The sequence below is a fragment of the Leiobunum rupestre genome, chromosome 3, assembly GCF_980474605.1.
Source record: "Leiobunum rupestre chromosome 3, qqLeiRupe1.1.hap1, whole genome shotgun sequence".
In the NCBI taxonomy this organism is placed as follows: domain Eukaryota; kingdom Metazoa; phylum Arthropoda; class Arachnida; order Opiliones; family Sclerosomatidae; genus Leiobunum; species Leiobunum rupestre.
The window spans coordinates 37542870-37548869 of NC_143386.1; positions in this window are offsets into that span (position 1 = coordinate 37542870).

Here is a 6000-nt window from a genome sequence, read left to right on the forward strand (position 1 = left end):
GTACAAAACAAATTTTTTGCGTCTTCAGCAGCACGCGCTTTTACGTTTTTTTCTATTCTCTCCGACTTCTCACCAGGTGTCGCTGCAGACATGCGCTTTTCGATTTCCCGAAATTTCTTTATTTTATTAAAAATTAACCAGTCAATATTTTTTGACGCGGTTTTCGCCATAAATTTTAGTTTTTAATGGGCTATAGGGCTATCTAACTGGTTTAAGCTTGACTGTTCCCCTTTAATATAAATTGTTGTTTCGTCTCAGTGGAAAAAATGAAGCTATTTTTTTGAATCCGAAGAAAAGAAACAGGTCGTCGCGTCCTTAAAATATACTCACATGTAAGGAGGCGTGCAAAGGCGTTTATCATAACGCTTTGATACTCAATAATCAATAAAGACTTCGCAGTTACTCGAACAGTTTGGCGAACTATTTGAATTAACAAATATTTAGCACCGACATTTTCGAATATTCGACTATTTGATCACGAAAAACGAGTATTCACGAAACGTTTTAAAGTCTATTCGATTCGTCGAATTGAATATTCTATTTGGTTTTCGATCGAAATATTTGCTGTAATCAAATATATTACAAACTCTTAACTGAACTATATTTTGACACTTTGAGGTGTTCTTATTTTTTAAAAGGACCTAACCGAATTTGAAATCCAAGTATTTTATGAAAAAGGTAAATTTAAACAAGTCTTAAAGCTACTTGCAATATGTCAAGGAGGCCCGGCATTTTTAAATTACTGGTTTTCGTTATCTTAAGTTAAGAGGAACCACCTATAAACTGCAATGCAAAGAGTGATAAAAAAACTGGAATAAGTACAACAGTCCATAATGAAAAAGGATAAAAAAGGTGAACCCTAAACAAATTTGAAGACATATAAAAACTTACAAATAGCTCGTAGTATTAGGTCTTCGAGCAAACAAAAAGACACGAATTTCGGACAAAATAGATCTTCGAATGAAAAACTAAATAAAATGATAAAGCCACAAATTCCAACGTTCGGTAGACCAGATTCGTCCTATTTGGGACTCATCAGTACCGTGCGGGAAATCTGGCTTTCAACTATTACACCGAAAAGATAAATTAAGCCGAAATGGGATGAGTTATACAGGGTCTTTTTTTTGCTCGGAAAAGTGTTTTTTTTCAAAAACTATTTATAGTACCGATTTCAAATTTGGAAGGTCAATTCTCTATACCGGGGGACATCAGTTTGAGAAATTTGAGCGTTTTCGGTAATGTTTTTCACCAATTTTGAAAAATTATTTTTCGACCACTAGGTGCGAGATAAAAAATTTCTATTATAAAGTTGTAGGCCGTCATCGAAAACCCTTAACAATTGTTCACTCGACGAAAAACAACTTATTTATCAGTGAAAATTCGAGCTTGAAAAATTTACAAGTTGGTGAAGCCAAATTACGATTGTTTGAAACGATAATTGAAAAGGGAACAAGTCTAATACAAACGTAGTAGAGTTTTCACACTTGAAAAAATGTACACGTTTGGTTTTTAAATGCAGATATTTTATTCACATAAATATTTACAAAACATTTTCAATAATATCACCATTGGCTGCAACACAGGTTTGTGCGCGGACAATTAAGTTCTCAAACGCTTTCTCTACCATTTCTGGTGTGACGTCTCGGCAAGCACTGATTATTCGTCTAATGAGTTCCTCCCTAGTTTCAATGGGCGTGGCGTATACCTTTGCTTTAACGAATCCCCAGAGAAAATAATCCAGCGGTGTTAGGTCAGGTGACCTTGCTGGCCAATGCACTGGACCATTTCTCCCTATCCACCTTTCAGGAAACTCGTTGTTGAGGTGCTCAGTTACTTGCCGGGAAAAATGCGGAGGGGCGCCATCTTGCTGAAACCACAACTGACGTCTTTCAGCCAATGGAAGGTCGTCGATTGCGTCACTCAGTTCGTTCTGTAGAAAATGTAAATACCTTTGGCCGTTGAGGTTCGTCGGCAGGAAAAAGGGACCAATCAAACGGTTTCCAACAAGTCCAACCCAAACATTGACCCGTTCAAATTGAACCTGGTGATGATATTCAAAACCCCAATGTGGGTTGATGTCAGACCAAAGATGGCTGTTTTGATGATTAAAGGGCCCATCTCTAGAAAATGACGCTTCGTCGGAGAACAAAACATGGCGCAAAAATTGTCTATCTTCTTGGACAGCATTTAGTAACCAGTTGCTAAATTCATAACGTCTTTGATGGTCTCCGTCAATTAGTCCTTGGTGGAGCGTAGCTCTGTATGGGTGATAGCGATTCTTAAGAAGAATTTTCCACACACGATTTGCAGAACAACCCAAATCAGCAGCGGCGTTAGCGCAACTGTGACGAGGATATGCCACAAAGTACGCGAGTACATTGTTCTCGAAGTCTAAATCCGGTTGACCCAATCCGCGAAACCTAGGTTGCAAGTGACCAAATTGATTGAAATCGTGAATTGCTCGTCTTACTGTATTTACAGATGGTGCTACATTTGGATGTCTTTCTGCGAAGATTTCAGTCACTCTTCTAAGGTTTTGCGCTGCTTCTCCATAGTAAATGGCAACTATCTCGGTACGCTCAGCTACTGAATAACGAGGCATTGTTCGAAATATTATCAAACACTGATAATAATCTCCCAAAGTTTTCCTTTAAATACCCAATGCATGTTTAGGATTGACCTATAGCCTCGTGTTTTTTAAATCCGGTCGTTTTTTTAGCCAAAGTTTCAACTGGATTAGGTAATTCGGTTTCAATTATCGTTTCAAACAATCGTAATTTGGCTTCACCAACTTGTAAATTTTTCAAGCTCAAATTTTCACTGATAAATAAATTGTTTTTCGTCGAGTGAACAATTTTTAAGGGTTTTCGATGACGGTCTACAACTTTATAATAGAAATTTTTTATCTCGCACCTAGTGGTCGAAAAATAATTTTTCAAAATTGGTGAAAAACATTACCGAAAACGCTCAAATTTCTCAAACTGATGTCCCCCGGTATAGAGAATTGACCTTCCAAATGTGAAATCGGTACTATAAATAGTTTTTGAAAAAAAAACACTTTTCCGAGCAAAAAAAAAGACCCTGTATATAATAATACCCAAACGTCGAACCATCTCTCCTGTTTTTTATATAAAATCTTATTTAGATCTTATAATTGAGTTGAAATTTCAAAAGGAATTGATTTTTGAAATCGATGATAATTGTTTACTAGGCTCATTTCTATTAATTTCAAAATTTATAATTACCATTTTTCTGGCATGTTAGTAGCGACCTTAGTTCGAATCTCTATTGTTGCATTTTAAAAAATCGTCAGTCTCTAGAAGAATGTGCTTCCTTCATTTTGAAGGTCAAGATGACTATTTTAAAGGTCGATATTAACTTGGTTATTGTAGTTATTTTTTATAATAAAATTTCAGCATATTTTCGAAGGTGGAAATTACCATTTTGAAGGTCGAGATCGCCATTTACTAAAGACCAGCCATTTGGACACCCCTTCGCTTCTGAATTTTGACGTAACTCTATAGTGCCATCAAATTACTGGAAACTTAACTAAAATTGCAGTTTAAATTTCTGTATAAAAACGACCTTTTCTCTCGTGTTTTGAGTCCGTCTACAGAGCTTTTCTTCCGTGGTAAAGGATCAAATTATCAAATATAGGATGTACATTTAACATTTATTAAAATTAAATCAAAGAAGCTTATTTTCCTATTTTTCTTGGATTGAGAATGACCTACACTTACGTTCTGTTATCCAAGCTAGACAGTGTTACTTAGGTAATATTTCGTGTCTGGGACAGCTTATCGTCGTCGTAAATGATGTTTTGCAAAGAGAAAGTTCAAGATATAGTGCAGCCTAGAAACGTCTACGAACTGTTCCAGTAAGGAAAGAAGAGACGCGAAGCGGAAAAAAAATAACCCAATCTAGAAAACGCAATAAAGGCTAATAGTATTTATGTTTGAAGATGCTCTTTCAGACATCATATATCAGGCCGGCGTTTTTATCTCTCGTATTCCATTTTGTCCCTAAACAAAGGTCCTCGACGCAGGAAGGAGAGAGAAAAAGCTAATGCTGTCCATTAGTAGGTGCTCTATTATCTGCTCGTGATTAATGATTACCGCGGCTTTGACGTTTCAAGCTATAAATTTAAGGCTATTTTATATAGGATCTATTAGCTATGTTGTCGAAAACCATATTGCGTATATTCCTGTCGTTCCATCTAAGAGACGTCTCTATATACTGTGTCGCAGCCCTTCGTTATACACAGGGTGTCTCCATTTCCTAGATCAGTACCATTTTTTTTATCACGACCGTCTTGAAAGATAAGTTTTCACATTTTCATGGATGAATTTAGAGGTGTTCAGCGACAATTGACATTGCGGTACATACTTACTGCTTACTTTATTAACCTAATTACTTGTGGAATAATGCCAAATATTTGGTGCAGCTATAAGAAATCTTGTCACAAAATTGAACCACAATTTTGGAGTGGCAGGATGAACCCTTCGTAAGTGAGTAGAAAATATTAAAGTTTCAGTAAAATTGAAATGAGAAAGGTTTTTTTTTAAATAAAAATATTTTCTCCTTCAGTTTTTAGACTAGTAAAGAGCAATTTTCAAATTTCAATACCATTAGAAATTAGACCAGTTTTTAGATCATATTTCAATACCATTAGAAATTTTACCAGTTTTTAGATCATATTTCAATACCATTAGAAATTAGACCAGTTTTTAGATCATATTTCAATACCATTAGAAATTAGACCAGTTTTTAGATCATATTTCAATACCATTAGAAATTAGATCAGTTTTTAGATCATATTTCAATACCATTAGGAATTAGACCAGTTTTTAGATCATATTTCAATACCATTAGGAATTAGACCAGTTTTTAAATCATATTTCAATACCATTAGAAATTAGACCAGTTTTTAGATCATAATTCAATACCACAAAAAAAGAGGTTTTTAAAATTAAATTATTTTTCACTGAAGGTTTTAGACCGGAAGTAAGTAAATGTGACCCGATGTAAGTTAAAAATTTTGTCTTTCGACCACCGCCATTTGACCAAAAAATGTATTGATATTTCAAATAATTTTTTAATTTTTAGTTATTCATTACAATTCATTTCTCGGTTTGCCAGCATGACCCTCCCTTTAACAGTAAATCTTATAGTTATGGTATCTCATTGGTTTCCTAAAACTGAAGGATATTGAAACCCACACGGGTGACGTGTTTCCTTCCCCCTCTCGTGACAGGGTAAACCTAGACCATTGTGTCCGCTGATCGACTCAACAAATTCATTATCCCTGAGAATAAATATATATGTATAGAGATAAAAAATATAAGAAAGCTGCTTAATTGCTTAGCTAATTAAGGGTGATTTTTTAATTTTTGTCTCGTAAATTTCTATCTGCGAAATTTAAGAATAGACTAAAAACCTGGAGGTTCTCACTTATCTGAGAAGAACCCTTCTACGCATTGGAACCCGGCCACCTGAATTAATTGCTTTAAAAGTCGCTTGATGTATTAGCCTAAAAATTCCCATTCACAATTAATAATTAAAATTGTTTACCCAAAATGGGTAAATGTGTGGTAAGATTTAACGGCTCACGAGGCACGCTCGTTGACACGTTCTAAATAGAAGCGGGAAAACCACCCAGTGTTGTGTAGCGCCATCTTCAGTCTTCTCGGAGTAAAAATCCGCCTCATTAGAATTCCCTTTTCACTTCTAACGCAGCGTAAAAATTTCAAAACTCGACTCTTTTGTATAGTTCGGGAGGCCTTTCCCGGAGCACGTTGAAACACCCTGTCCAACTGCAACGTTACTCTAAGAGAAATAAATGGAATCGAAAGACGAAGTGGGTCCGGAGTGGAAGTAATGGCTTTTAGTTCCCCAAAAATGAAGGCTGGGAAGATGCTGCGGCCATTGTGTCGCTCCTCTAAAACCCGGAAAAGGATATTATTGCTAATGATCGCCGGCAAAAACTTCGCGGCACGAAAC